This window comes from Glycine max, chromosome 9 (assembly GCF_000004515.6).
Source record: "Glycine max cultivar Williams 82 chromosome 9, Glycine_max_v4.0, whole genome shotgun sequence".
Taxonomy (NCBI): Eukaryota; Viridiplantae; Streptophyta; class Magnoliopsida; order Fabales; family Fabaceae; genus Glycine; species Glycine max.
Window position 1 is genome coordinate 17,080,778 of NC_038245.2, and position 15,589 is coordinate 17,096,366.

A 15,589-nucleotide genomic window follows, 5' to 3' on the forward strand; every position below is an offset into this window, starting at 1 on the left:
ACATTGTCTATGGAATTTGGTGATATTGTTGTCTATTTTAACATTCTTGATGCCATGAAACATCCATTTGAGGATCATTCTGTTTTTCGTGTTGAGATAATTGATCAGATTGTTGATGATTATATGTTTGATTTTGATTATGTTCTTCATGGTAGGTAACATCCATTTTTATCTAATCAGCATACTTGTCATTCCTTATGCATTGAATCTGAATCTGAGTTTAAATTTGATCCTGTATCTGATTTTTATGCTGAGAATGAATCTGAATTTGAGTCTGGTTCTGATTTTCTGGGTGTTGTACTTCTTGATGTTGATTTTTTAAAGTCAGAATGCACTAACCATGTTGCAGGAAGTACATATACTTTTGACTTGCTTTATGAGGTACAGGCTGAGGAACCTTCTTCTTCTCCTACCATGGCTCCTCCCACTGTTTAGCCACCACCCACACCACAGTTGAAGCCCTTACCAACAACCCTCAAATATGCTTACTTGGAGGACAAGAAAAAATTTCTAGTGATTATCTCTGCCTCCCTTGATGTTGAGCAAGAGGAGAAGTTGTTACTAGTGCTCAAGAAGCACAAGAAGGCCATTGGATGGATTTTAGCAGACATTCCTGGTATTAACCCATCTACCTCCATGCAAAGGATACTTTTAGAGGATGGAGCTAAGCCAGTGAGGCAGCCACAGTGACAACTCAACCTCGTCATTCTGGATGTGGTGAAAAAGGAGGTGACCAAGCTCTTACAAGCTAGAATCATCTACCCCATTTCTGACAGCCAGTGGGTGAGTCCAGTCCAAGTGGTTCCTAAGAAGACAAGTGGTTCCTAAGAACTCTTCCAAGAAAAGTTCTTTGTTCAAAAACTTGTGTTATTCATCTTTTCATTCTCTTCTCCCTTTGCCAAAAAGAATTCGCTAAGGACTAACCGCCTGAATTCTTTTTCTGTCTCTCTTCTCCCTTTTCCAAAACAACGAAGGACTAACCGCCAGAATTCTTTTGTGTCTCCCTTCTCCCTTTTCAAAGAATTCAAAACAACACAGTCTGAGAATTCTTTTGATTCTTCCCTTTCCCTTTATGAAAAAGATTTCAAAGGGCTAATCGCCTGACATATCTTTTGTTTCCCCTTCACAAAGTTTCAAAGGACTAAACGGCTAAGAACTTTGTCTTAACACATTGGAGGGTACATTCTTTGTGGTACAAGTAGAGGGTACATCTACTTGGGTTGTTGTAACTGAGAACAAGAGAGGGTACATCTCTTGTGGATCAGTTCAAGTGGAGGGTACATCCACTTGGTTGTTCAAAGAGAACAAAGGAGGGTGCATCCCTTGTGGATCTTTGCTTGTAAAGGTTTTTACAATGTTGAAAAGAAATCTCAAGGACCGCAGGTCGCTTGGGGACTGGATGTAGGCACGGGTTATTGCCGAACCAGTATAAAATTCTTGTGTTTGTCTTCTTCTTCCCTACACTCTTTATTTTCCGTTGTGCACTTTAATTATCGCTTTTACTTTTGGTTAAGTTTCTATTTCTGTTCTTTAATTTCTTAACATTATAGTAAAAGCCTAATTGAATCTAGTAACATTAAGAAGGATAGATTTTTAATTAGTAAAGGTTCATTAATAATTAATTCAACCCCCCCTTCTTAATTATTCCGAGGCCACTTGATCCAACAAGTGGTATCAGAGCAGGTACCTTGTAGAAAGTTTAACCACTTCAACATTCATGGCCTCTTCAAATTCTTTGTTTCCTGAAGGAAATTCCATCCATAGGCCACCTATCTTCAATGGTGAGGGTTACCACTATTGGAAAACCCATATGCAAATTTTCATTGAAGCCATAGATTTAAACATTTTGGAAGCAATAGAAATAGGACCTTACATACCCACTGTAGTAGATGTAAGCACTAGCACCACAACACAAAAACCTAGAGATAAGTGAACTGAAGAAGATAGAAGAAGAATCCAGTATGATCTTAAAGCCAAAAACATAATTACTTCAGCCCTAGGAATAAATGAGTATTTTATAGTGTCAAATTGCACTAATGCCAAGGAGATGTGGGATACTCTCCAACTTACACATGAAGGCACCACTGATGTGAAAAGATCTAGAGTTAATACCCTTACACATGAATATGAATTGTTTAGGATGAACCCTAATGAAAACATCCATAGCATACAAAAAAGATTCACACATATAGTCAACCATCTTGCCTCTTTAGGAAAAACTTTCTCTAATGAAGATCTAATTAATAAAGTTTTAAGATGCTTAAGTAGGGAATGACAACCCAAGGTAACTGTTATTTCTGAAAGTAAAGATCTTTCCTCTGTGTCTCTTGCTACTTTGTTTGGAAAATTGCAGGAACATGAAATGGAACTCCAACGTCTTAATCAAAATGAAGAAACCGACAAAAAGAAAAGAAGTATAACACTTAAAGCCTCCTCATCAATGCAAGAAGAAAATGAAGGAGAAGAATCAGATGATGAAGAAGACTTCTCACTCTTTGCGAAGAAGTTTGAAAAATTTGTAAAGAAAAGAAGAATCGAGAGGCGTCAGAACTTCAACAATGGAAGAAGATCTCAAGAAGACTCTCAAGTTCTTAGATGCTACAAATGCAACCAACTTGGTCACATCAAAGCAAATTGTCCTTCAAATGAAGAATGGCCTGAGAAAAGTGATAAGACAAGATATGATGAAAGAAGGACCAAGAAGGCCTACATTGCATGGGATGACAATGACTCATCCGACGGTTCAGAGAAGGAGATCAACCTTCTGACCAAAGACTATGAAAGTGATGAGAACATCTCTCAAGAAGATTAAGCAAAAAGTAAAAAATATGACTTCCATCTTTGAAGAACTAGATACTTTAATCATGAAAAAGGTAACATCAAAACCATTCTCTTTTAAAATTTTATTGAAATTTTCCTTTCAATTAATTTTGATTATGATGACTAACAAAATTTTATTTGTTTGTCTTGATTGATTGAAATTGTGAGTATGTGTTTATATGTTCCTGATTAAGTTAATTTTCTTTCTCAAAGCATGAAGCCTCATTTAAATATTTTGATAATATCTATGATCATTATTCTTCAATACTTGTGTTGATTATTTTGATATAATTGAATATATATGTTTCCTTTAAATGATTATGCATGATTTTGAATATGATATGTGAATTACTTGATTAAGGTTCATTCATAAAGTATTTTTAATATATATATATATATATTTAGAAAGTATTTTGATATTCATTCAAATCCCTTTTCCCTTAAAAGTCATTCAGCATTTAGTTTTGGCTGAAATGCTCTCTGGTAATCGATTACCACAGTAGTGTAATCGATTATAGGCAGTTAAGTAAGGTGTAATCGATTAACAAATGTTGTAATTGATTACAACACGTCCCTGCTCCTATATATTCAGATTTCAAAATCAGAAAACTGCAACTTCTCATTCCAAATTCTTCCTTCTGCCATATCTCACTCATTTCTTGTCCAAATCACTCCCCACAAAGCCCAAACTTCATCTTTTTTCATTCTCTTTCATTTGAACCGATTGAAATTTCAAATAACCCCTTCTAATGGAGGAACCATCAAAGAAGTGAAAGGGCTCTTCGAGTCGAAGCCAACAACATTCCGAGACTCGGGAAACACAGATTCCTTCCTCCATTTCCTCTTCCTCAATTTTCTCAAAAGAAGAACAGCGGATACAGTACACAAATCTTTTCTCTTCTCATTCCATTATTGATCCAAAATTCATTGACATGGATTTCTTTTCCAATGAGAGTTTTGAATGCATTCAGGCATTTGAAAACTCCAATCTCATTCCTTTCATGTCTTTAAAATTTCCTGTTTATACTGAATTAGTTAAAGCCTTTTATTCTAACCTAGAAATTCAAGAAGGCACTTTGATTTCTGAAGTTTATGGAATAAAAATGGTCATTGACCAATCCCTATTCTATGACTTGACCCAATTATCTAGTGAAGGTGTACCATTTGATGGTACTTTGAATGATGATTGGAAATTTGACTTCTCTATGCATGATGCCCGCTGGTTGGTTTGCACCAACCAAGCGGATATGATCGGAAGGCTTCTTGCGGGATCATTGGCTTTTGAAAGCCACATCCTTCATTATCTCATTGTACGCATTTTTCTTCCAAGATCTTCAAACCTTGCACAGGTTTCTGAGGAAGATCTTATTGTCATGTGGGCTTTTCATACAGGCCGACAAATTGATTGGGCACACTTAGTCCGATATCGCATGCATAAGGCATTGCGATTAAATGCTCCATTTCCATATCCACACCTAGTCACTCTCTTCCTTCAACACTTTAGCATCCCTCTTGATTCTGAACCTTATGTTCCAATCAAGAGATCCTTCTTAATCGGTGCCATTGTGGTTACATCTTTTGGTTACCGTAAAGAGCATGATGGCTCTTGGGTAAAACAGGATGGTCAACCCATTGATGAAGAAGGAAACCTACCAGTTGGAGAAGATTCCTCTCTTCTTCAAAGGATTTTGGACATGTTTGATGGTCTTCAAACCTTTGTTGGTGAAAGGTTTGATGCTCTGGAATTACAAGTGGACGTTGATCGAGGTCGTACCCGAATCAAATAAACATGAAAATGCAGTAACTAGGAAGTGATCCTAGGTCGTTTGCCAATGAGCAATGATAAACCAAATGTTCATAATATACTTGCAGTAACAGTAACGATTGGGGGGGTTTGTTTGTTTTGTGATTTAAAGGACAGAACAAGTAACTGGAATACGAAACTACTAATATTAAAAATGGGTTGTTTCCTCTGATTCAGAAGCCATTCTCTTGTCCTGGGTTATAGAGAATTCGTCCCTAACAGTTAACCACTTAATTCAACCCTATTTCAATTTACTAAGCGAAAATCAACTTAGGGTTGTCAATACGTGATTAGGCAACACATACACCAGTTAGCCCTTCGTCCATTAAGCATGAACGCAAGTTAGGCTTAGAGGCAATTAATCGAACACGAAGCGTGCACAGATTAATGTTAACGAATTTGGGTTAACTGGTGAAGGGAAAATTGCCAGGAAGCCACATTATAAACCAAACCTCAAAGAGAATTGAGCTTCATCCTCAAAAGGAAACAACACCAGAATATTTAGCCTTCCATAGATTCAAACAGAAAACGTAAATGAAACTAAAACCAGAAACGTAAACGAAGCAGAAACATAAATGAAGCAGAAACGTAAATGAAGGCAGAAGAAGAAACAAGAATGAAATTGCAATTAGAAGCAGAAAATGGAAAATTGTATTACGTGAACAGTAGCATTAGAACAGAAAAAAGTAAAAACCATAAACCCTATGCTCTGAATAATAGTCTAACAGAATAGCCTTGTGTCGCAACCTACCCTTTGGTGGGAGGGCGACGCGTGACTCGCGGTTGCGTGTTCCAAGAAAGGAATACGCACGGAGTCGCCACCAACGTTTATTTGAGGAAAACGTCGGAAAAACCGGAAAAGACGTGATCTACGAACTTTAAGTGAAAGGTTCGGGAGTTGTATTTATGTACGGGGAAGGTATTAGCACCCCATGCGTCCGTCACAAGGGACGGCAACCTTTAATCAAATGTTCAAATATGACTTCAATTTATCTTCCCCTTTTTTCACGTTCTTATGTCTTTTTGTGCCTTTTATATTTTTTATCTTTTTGTGGTCGACGAGGGTGTTTCCCTTACTCCTACGTATTCCTCAATTGTGTTAAGGAAATCAAACCTACATTGTTCTTTTGTGAACAAAGCGTTTTGGTTATTTTTTAACCTTTTTTTGCAAGATATGTTTTTATTGAATGAAAGGTTATTTAAGGCGTTGGACCATTAGACAATCTTTCGATTCTTTTGAAAAATGAGAAAACATAAGGCATTGGACCATTAATGATTTCTTTATTTTTGAAAGAGGTAACAAAGTTATATATTGATTTTAGGCTTTTTAGAAATCTACATTTAAAAAATAAAAGCGGAAAAGACCATTTCAAGGCGTTGGACCTTTGAAAATGGCTTTTTTAGGTGATGATAAAAGTTTGGTTTATGAATTGATTTTAGCCTTAGTTTCACTTTGTTTATTAGTCGATTCGATTAAGAAAGAGAAATCCCAAAGAAAAATGTCCAATTGATTTTTTTGATTTATTTTACTCGAAGATATTTTTTTTATTATTATATTATTATTTTACCTCTTTTTGGTTTCCAACGTGGTTATGGCATGACCGAACAATCGGATTTCATTTTAACAGAAATTAACGGATATTACAATTCAAACGATCGGTGGAAATTTATTTTATTTTTGATTAGGCGAGAAAATGACTTAAGTAAATGACTAAAGCACGTCAAAAAGGGGTACGGAAAGTAAATGAAATGAAAATAAAAGCACGTGAAAACAAATGAGGATCACTAAGGGTACATTGAATTTATTGAAAAGTTCGATTTCGGGAACTTACCAGTTGAAGACCGAAGAATGACGAAGAATGAACGAAGAACGTCGAAGAACGATTGAAAATCTTCGCAAAATCACCCACGGAAGTGTTACGGAAGCACCTTGGCTTGGATTTTCTTCACGCAAACAATTTTTTTCACTAATTTCCAATGATCTCGAAATACTAGGAGGGGTGATCATTTTTCTCCTTCACTCCTCCCCCTATTTATAGGAAAATAGGGGAGGAGCTTGCCACCCAGCTCGCCGTGGGGAGCTAGGTTGCTTCCTCCAGAAGCAACCGCCTTCTAGAGGAACATCCCGGAAGGCCCAAGTGGGCCTGGTTGCTATTTGAACCCCCATTTTTACTAAATACACCCCTGCCTTTTTTTTGGTGATTCTTTTTCTATAAAGTTATGGAAACTTACGAATTTCGTAACGATACTTGTTTTCTTTCCGTAATGTTGCGAAACCTTACGGATTACGTAATCCTCCCTTTTTTTTCCTTCCGAAACGTTACGGAACTTTACGGATTGCACACTAACACTTCCTTTTAATTTCCGGCATGTCACGGAACTTCACGGATTGTGCTACAACGCTTTTCTTTTGGCTTCTGGCATGTCTCGGAACTTCACAAATTGCCTAACGATGGGTGCCAAATACCTCAAAGTGGTCAAATGAGGGTCGCATCCCAACAGCGGATGGTCCCCGGACGAAATTAGGGTATGACAGTTGCCCCTCTTTACTTGTCTTTTATTGGAGATAAAAGGGAAGTAAAGATAAGACACTAATTTCGTTTGAGCAAAACACCATTCGACCAGTGAACCTCCCTGCCAGCAGAACCTGCAAAAATTTGAAAATGATCAGTACCGACACATCATCCTGGTACTGTCGAGTTTGTTCCTCTTGGATGATACAAGACGCAGAATGACCATAATTTGTCTCTGCGTTTTGTTGGACACGATCGAGCCTGGGCGGCGAGCCCCAGAATGACCATAATTTGTCTCTGCGTGACACCGGACACGATCGCCTCTGGATGGCGGAAAAGTGTGCAGAATGACCATAATTTGTCTCCGCCCACCTCTCAACTTGCTATTCTTGAATGATAATGGGCGCAGAATTTGTCTCTACGCATTTATCACCCAACTTGCGAAATCTGAATGACAAAGGGCGCAGAATTTGTCTCTGCGGGTTTATCACCCAACTTGTGAAATCTGAATGACAAAGGGCGCAGAATTTGTATCTACCGCGTTTACCACCTAACTTGCTGTTTCTGAATGATAAAGGGCGCAGAATTCGTCTATGCGTGTTTACCACCCAACTTGCTGTTCTTGAATGATAAAGGGCGCAGAATTCGTCTATTCGTGTTTATCACCCATTTTGCGAAATCTGAATGGCAAAGGGCGCAGAATTCGTCTATGCATATTTACCATTCGACTCGCTGCTCCTAAATGATAAAGGGCGCAAAATCTGTCTCTGCGCATTTACCACCCAACTTGTTGTTCCAGAATGATAAAAGGCGTAGAATTCGTCTATACGCGTTTATCCACTCAGCTTGCTGCTCTTGAATGATAAAGGGCGCAGAATCTGTCTCTGCGCATTTACCACCCAACTTGTTGTTCCTGAATGATAAAGGGCGCAAAATTCGTCTATGCGCGTTTATCACCCAATTTGCGAAATCTGAATGGCAAAGGGCGCAAAATTTGTCTATGCGCATTTACCACTCGACTCGTTGCTCCTGAATGATAAAGGGCGTAGAATTTGTCTCTACACGTTTATCACTCATCGACCGTGCGGATAGCCGCATGTCATCGGGCCCGCCGCCTCTGGATGACAAAAGGCGCAGAAGACGACGTTAGTCTCTGCGTGCTATCATGCTTTGAGTCTTATAGATAGAAAAAGTATTTTTAAAAGTGCGGGACCAAATGGTTTCCGCATGTCATCGGGCCTGCTGCCTCTGGATGACAAAAGGCGCAGAAGACAATGTTAGTCTCTGCGTGCTATCATGCTTTGAGTCTTATAGATAGTAAAAAGGTGTGGGACCAAATGGTTCCCGCATGTCATCGGGTCCGCCGCCTCTGCATGACAAAAGGCGCAGAAGATGACGTTAGTCTCTGCGTGCTATCATGCTTTGAGTGTTATAGATAGCAAAAGAAAAGATTTTTTAAAAGTACGAGACCAAATGGTTCCCGTATGTCATCGGGCCCGCCGCCTCTGGATGACAAAAGGTGTAGAAGACGACGTTAGTCTCTGCGTGCTATCATGCTTTGAGTCTTATAGATAGCAAAAAGGTGTGGGACCAAATGGTTCCCACATGTCATTGGGCCCGTCGCCTCTGGATGACAAAAGGTGTAGAAGACGACGTTAGTCTCTGCGTGCTATCATGATGTGAGTCTTATAGATAGCATAAAGGTTTATATGGATAACCGCTTGGGTATTTTCGCCTGTCACATGACTCCAAGGTCAGTATGACAGAGATTGTGGGGCGGCCGACAAAAGCGAGGCTCTTGCTCCTACGTATCCTCAATGAGGAACTCAGACCTACGTAGTTCTGGATAACTTGTGAGACTAAAAATAGTCTTGGTGTTTTCTTCACTAAAATGCGAACATGCTTTAGTAAAGAGACAAAACTTCCAACTAATCACAGCAACATATGCTTTTCGGATGAAAAATAATGTGTCTACCGGGGAAGGGGAGTATGCTGATAAAATCTTCTCATAACCATAAATGAGATTTTGGATGTTTAGCATTTCGCTTCTAAATGACCATTTAGAGGAAACACTGGCTTCAACAAAAATAGAAGAAAATCACTCAAAGTGTATTAATCTCACACAGGTAAGTGTTTCGTCCTAATTCCGAACCATAGATATGTCATGACTTGGCTTTGCAAGTCATTTCCTATCAAATCAAAGATTAGATGCGTGATCATGGATCAATAGGACTTTTCTTGGGGAATGGTGTTTTTTGGTGGGAACTTTGGCTTTGAGTGTTTTTGGCCTTTTCCTTTTCTATTTTTGTTTAGTGTAAGGCGAACAAGTCACCGACGCACAGGATTTGGTTGGCAATCAAAGGGAGAAGACCACTTCAGATCGTGGTTTCCTTTCTTTTTGTGCTTACTTGGTGATAACTTTGTATTTGTTCAGATGTCGTCTGGTCCAAAGACCTTTCTGTATATTTCTTTTGTTTTCTTCTGATCTTTGACCGGGAATTTTCTTTCCTTTTTTTGCTTTCTCCCACTCTTCGATTGGGAATTTTTCTTTTTTATGCTTTATCCCTTTCTTTGATTGGGAATTTTCCTTCTTTTTGTGTTTTCTCCCTTTCTTTGATTGGGAATTTTCCTTCTTTTTGTGTCTTCTTCCGAGGGCAAGGATTGATATTCTCACCCTGGGTCAAGGTTTATGGTAAGTTGGGATTTTGGCTCAAGGCTTCTAGAACGGTTGGACATGATATATGTCAGGTTTTGGTTTGGTTCAGGGATAAAAGGGGATGTCCCACATTATTTCCATGACACAAATGCAACAATGATGATTTGGAAATTTTATGCAAAACTAGTCATGCATGCCCCTATGCGGACACTCAAGTGTCAAACTTTTATGGTCATGTGATGCTAGGGCTCAGGATTCATTTCCTCTATTTAAGTCAACCCTGTGTTTTCAAAATATGTTCTTTTATCAATTTGTGCATTCATCCGAGTCTATCTTGGGTGTTCAGAAAAACTTTCACAGCATTTACCCTTCAAATGTATACACATTTTTTCAAAAACTGGTTATGATCAGTGAATTTTTTCAAAGAAAAGTTGGAAATTATCTCTTTTCACAAGCATGTTGTTTTTTAGCTAGACAACTTTTTATTTTCATTTTCTTTTTTTCTTTTTTATCATTTGTTTATTTCTTTTTCTTGTTTGTTTTTGTTTTTTCCCCTTTTTTTTCACGAGGTATGTGTATATTTTTGTGAGGTATTTTTGCTATATACATGCATAACCAAGGTATCTTGCTACCTAAACATATATATATATATATATATATATATATATATATATATATATATATATATATATATATATTGGTAAGGTATCTTTTTGCTACATACACGCATATATAAGGTATCTTGCTACCTAAACATACATATATATGTTTTGTGAGGTATTTTTGCTATATACATGCATATCCAAGGTATCTTGCTACCTAAACATACATATATATATTTTGTGAGATATTTTTGCTATATACATGCATATCCAGGTATCTTGCTACCTAAACATACATATATATATTTTGTGAGATATCTTTTTGCTACATACATGCATATCTAAGGTATCTTTCTACCTAAACATACATACACACACACACACACACACACACACACACACACACACACACACACACACACACACACACACATATATATATATATATATATATATATATATTGTGAAGTATATATATATATATATTTTTTTGTTTACATACATGCATGTCTAAGGTATTTTCACTACCTAAACATACATATATATATTTTGTGAGGTATGACTACCTTCCGAGATTGTGCTTGTTTTATTCAAATTCCTAGGATCATGAGCAACTAGGTGTGTCCTACTATAACTTGCGAAACAAAAGGTGATCAAATAACAAGCAAAAATTTAAAAGTTACTAGGTTGCCTCCTAGTAGCGCTTCTTTAACGTCTTGAGTTGGACGCCTGATGACTTGTGGGTGACGGACCTAGTACTTTTGCTTACCTTTGGCTTTGGACTTTGGTCGCCTATTGGTCGGCCATGTGTCGTAAGCAACGCTCTAACCTTTTTATGGATGAGCTGAGGTGAACTCTAGAGGTGGTGGCGGTGCCCGCTACCGGCCATCCCAATGCTGCTGTAGTGTCTCGCCTTGCGCCTGCCTGGGGGCGCAGTACTTCTTGATGAAAACCCGGTTAATGCGGGGCCTAATGACCTTGTTGGGGGTGACAGATACTCCTTAAAATTGACAGAGGCTCGTAATCAGAGCTGGAAACCCCAGGACCCTGTTGGACTTCTCAGGGTCCACTGGGTGTCTTGCAGGCGCGATCCCTACAAACAATAGATGACATCAGAAATCAATTGAGCGATGTGTATACTTACCTATGTCATGATGGCATGACCTTGTTGGGGGGAACGGGCACCCTGTAGGACTGATAGAGGCCCGTAACCAAAGCTGGAGACCCCAGGGCCTTGTTGGACTTCTCCAGGTCCACTGGGTGTCTTGTGGGCACGATCCCTGCAAATAGTAGATGGCATTAGAAATCAGTTGGAAATAATGCATACCTACTTATGTCGGGACGGCACAGACCAACCGATACTTTCACAGGGGGAGATCGGCATTGCGATCGCTGGGCAGAATGTTGCTAAGTAGCGACATCATTTATATCTGTGTAAGAGTGGTCATGTTGGTGCGCATGATTCACACTTGTCTCTTTGCAGTGGCATGGGTGAAACCTTGCCCCGGTATGCACAATAGTTGCACGATAGCCTCCCTCTGGTTGTGCTCGCATAGTTGGCCCTCCTTCGAGATCAAGGGGTGGCCCGGGAAAAAGAATTGATAAAGAGAAATTACTGGTCCCTTAACCGGGAGCGCAAGTATTGGTTAAGCATTAAGGGCAGAGGACCTTAAATTCTCTTAAGGTGTGGATATGGAGCCCAATGAAAGTGAGGACGCGTAGCCCTCAAAAGGCAAGGGAGAGTGCAACCCTCCGAAGGCGAGGACGTGTCGCCCTCTAAAGGCGAGAGCGTGTAGCCTTCTGAAAAGTAAGGACGTCCAGTCCTCTGATGGTGAGGACGTGTAGTCCTCTGAAGGTGAGGACGTGCAGTCCTCTAAAGGTGAGGACGTGCAGTCCTTTGAAGGTGAGGGTACGCGACCCTCTGAAGGTGAGGGCGTATAGCCCTCTGATGGCGAGGACGTGTAGTCCTCTGAAGGTGAGGATGTATAGTCCTCTGTAGGTGAGGATGTGCAACCCTCTAATGGTGAGGACGTGTAGTCCTTTGAAGGTGAGGACGTGCAACCCTCTGATGGTCAGCACGTGTAGTCCTCTGATGGCAAGGGCGTGCAGCACTCTGAAGGTGAGGACATGCAGCCCTCTGATGGTGAGGATGTGTAGTCCTCTGAAGGTGAGGACGTCTAGTCCTCTAAAGGTGAAGGCGTGTAGCCCTATGAAGGTGAGGACATGTAGTCCTCTAAAGGTGAGAGCGTGTAGCCCTATGAAAGTGAGGACGTGTAGTCCTTTGAAGGTGAGGACATGCAGCCCTCTGATGGAGAGGACATGTAGCCCTCTGAAGAAGATAGGTACTAGTACCCAAGGGTCCACCCTTATGAGAAATCAAGAGATCGACTCATCGGGAGGGCCGGTCATCCCAAATTTAGATGTAGGAAATCTATGTAGTTAACATGATTTTTAGGGATGCAGATGCATGCAACCTTTGTTGTGAAATTTGGAAAATGAGGACTTCATATGAAATAATGCAATGTAATGGAAAGTTGTACAATGTTCATGTCATTCTTTCCTTGTTTTGTGATTTTGATTTTGATTTAATTTTTTTGGAAAACACAGATTGACTGTCCTTTTGAAAGAGGTGATAATTCATGCAACCTTATCCTATCTTTTGCAAATCTCTCCGGGAACTCCCTCCGAGTGTATGTTCCATTTGATTTAGTCACTTGACCATTTTGGAGTGACGGCCATGGAGCCGTTTGGAGTGTAAATTCCAGGGTTTGTCCCTTTTTTTGTTTAAAACCATCGACGGGTGAGAACTTTTGATCTGCCCCTATGTTCACTTGAGGCTCATACACGATGCCCCTCATTGCCCCAGTGTAAGGCTTTGAGGTACCAATTGTTATCTTTCGTCATGACTTTGTAGCTAGGAACCTATTGGGTGAGAACTTCTAATCTTCCACTAGGTTTACTTGAGGCTCATGCACGGTGACCCTCATTGCCCCAGTGTAAGGCTTTGAGGTATTCATTTTTGTTTTCACAACCTAGTAGCAAGGAAGAATGAAAGAAGCGGTTGATTCTTGCAAAAAGAATTTTCCAAGGACGAGAAATAGTTGAAGGATTTTTTTTCAATTGATGACTTCTATTCTTGATAACTCACTTCTCTAGGGATGATAAATGAGGTCACATGAATGTCTATATTTTTACTTGAAAACACAGTCAATCAAATGCCTTTTTCTTCCTTTTATTTTGAAACTTATTTGTTTTGAACTTTACCCATTGTTTTATGGTACCCCCACCAAATGTGTAGCACAAGTAATTTCTGATTGAACGGTCTTGGAAGTCAACACTCAGGAGCGCAGGTCACTTTGAGCAAACAAACCAATGGCTTACACTCACATTCCGGTGGAAGTTGAATAAGCAAAGATGTGTTTGTGAAAGGATGAGAGAGACAAGGATGTCAAATTCATCCATTATTTAGCATTGTAATTGTGGTTTACAATAATGGCATAAACTTGAAAATCCTGATGAGTCATTAGAGACATCTAACAACAGCTTTCAAAATTGCCCCATGTGTGGTGTGGTTTGTCAATGTTAGGACTCATACGCGATTCTCCTCAAATTTCAGCCAGCCCGCATCAGTTAGACTTTGCACCTTATGCTTTGAGGTCATACAGTGCTCAATGGAATGCCCCGGGGTTCCTCCATGATAAGCACACATTACATTCGAGTCGCATCCTCGGAAAAATGGAGGTTGAGGAAGCCTAGCAGGGGTTATTGCTACCATTGCAGTATCAAGTAGATAATGGAGCAAGTTAGCAAAGGACACCAGAATTGGGGTGAATTCTATAGGCTTTTTGTTGCAAAATTCCTTCCTTGTGTGGTGTTTTGGTTTGTGCTAAAGGTGGTGTTTAGCATTGGTTGTGTGGAAGGTGGGTTTTGTGGTTGATTTAGGGATGGCCTTTGTGGATAACTGGGTGGTAGGTAAGGAGAAGGGTTGTTATTGGCTAAGTAATGACATTGTTGGGTTGGTGGGAAACTTGGCCGTATAGGAATGGCAGTTGCAATATGGGTTTCTCCTTCATTCTCACCCTCTTCATTTGCCCCAGTTTTCTCATTCATCAAAGCAGGATGATTAAATTTGCCTCTTTTCAGACCCACTTCGATCCTTTCGCTGGCGAAGAACAAATCTGCAAAACTTGAAGGTGTGTAACCCACCATTTTTCATAGTGAAACACTGGTAATGTGTCTACTATTATTGTGATCATCTTTTTCTCCGTCATCATAGGTGCCACTTGAGTTGCCAAGTCTGTCCATCTTTGGGCGTATTCTTTGAAAGATCTGTGCCCCTTTTTTGCACATGTTCTGTAGTTGCATCCTATACGGAGCCATATCAGAATTGTACTGACACTGCCTAACGAAGGCAACCATTAGGTCCTTCCAAGAATGGACTCAAGAAGGTTCCTAAGTTAGTATACCAGGGGACAGTTGTCCCAATAAGACTTTCTTGGGAAAAATGTATCAGCAGTTTCTCATCTTTTGCATATGCCCTCATCTTTTGACAACACATCTTTAGATGGTTCTTGGAGCAAGTAGTCCCCTTGTACTTGTCAAAGTTTGGCACCTTGAACTTGGGAATGACCATGTTCGGGTACTAGGAACAACTCTTCTAGATTAGCAAAGGCATAATCTTCGCCTCCTTCAATGTCCTTGAGCCTTTCTTCTATATGATCCAACTCTCCCTTTTCAGCCATAGCAGGAGGGGCTCTTCCCACTGCAAAATGCAAGGGTTGTGGTTGTGGTTGTGGGCGAAACTGAGGGCCCTCCAAAGTGTTTGGCATGGGTATACCACCAACTGCTTGCCCTTCAGTGGCATATCCGAGGCAAGGCTCGAAGTCGGCTAGATTGTGATGGGGAATTTCATGTGTCTCCCCCATGGTTTGAGAGACATGTGCTTGATCAAATTGAGGTTATTGGCTCTCAATGAGTATCGGAGTGGAGTTATTGACATTCTCATTGGGAGTGTATGCCACATTGGGTGGTGTATAGTTGGAAGGCGAGCCATATGGCGTGAAGGCGTGCTTGTTTTGAATTTGCACATAATGGGGGCTGCTCATAGCTCCCAAATCTTTGCCCACCATATCTGAGGTTGGATGATTCATTTGGTTGAGATAAGATGGGGGCATCGGGTTCACCTTAGCAACAG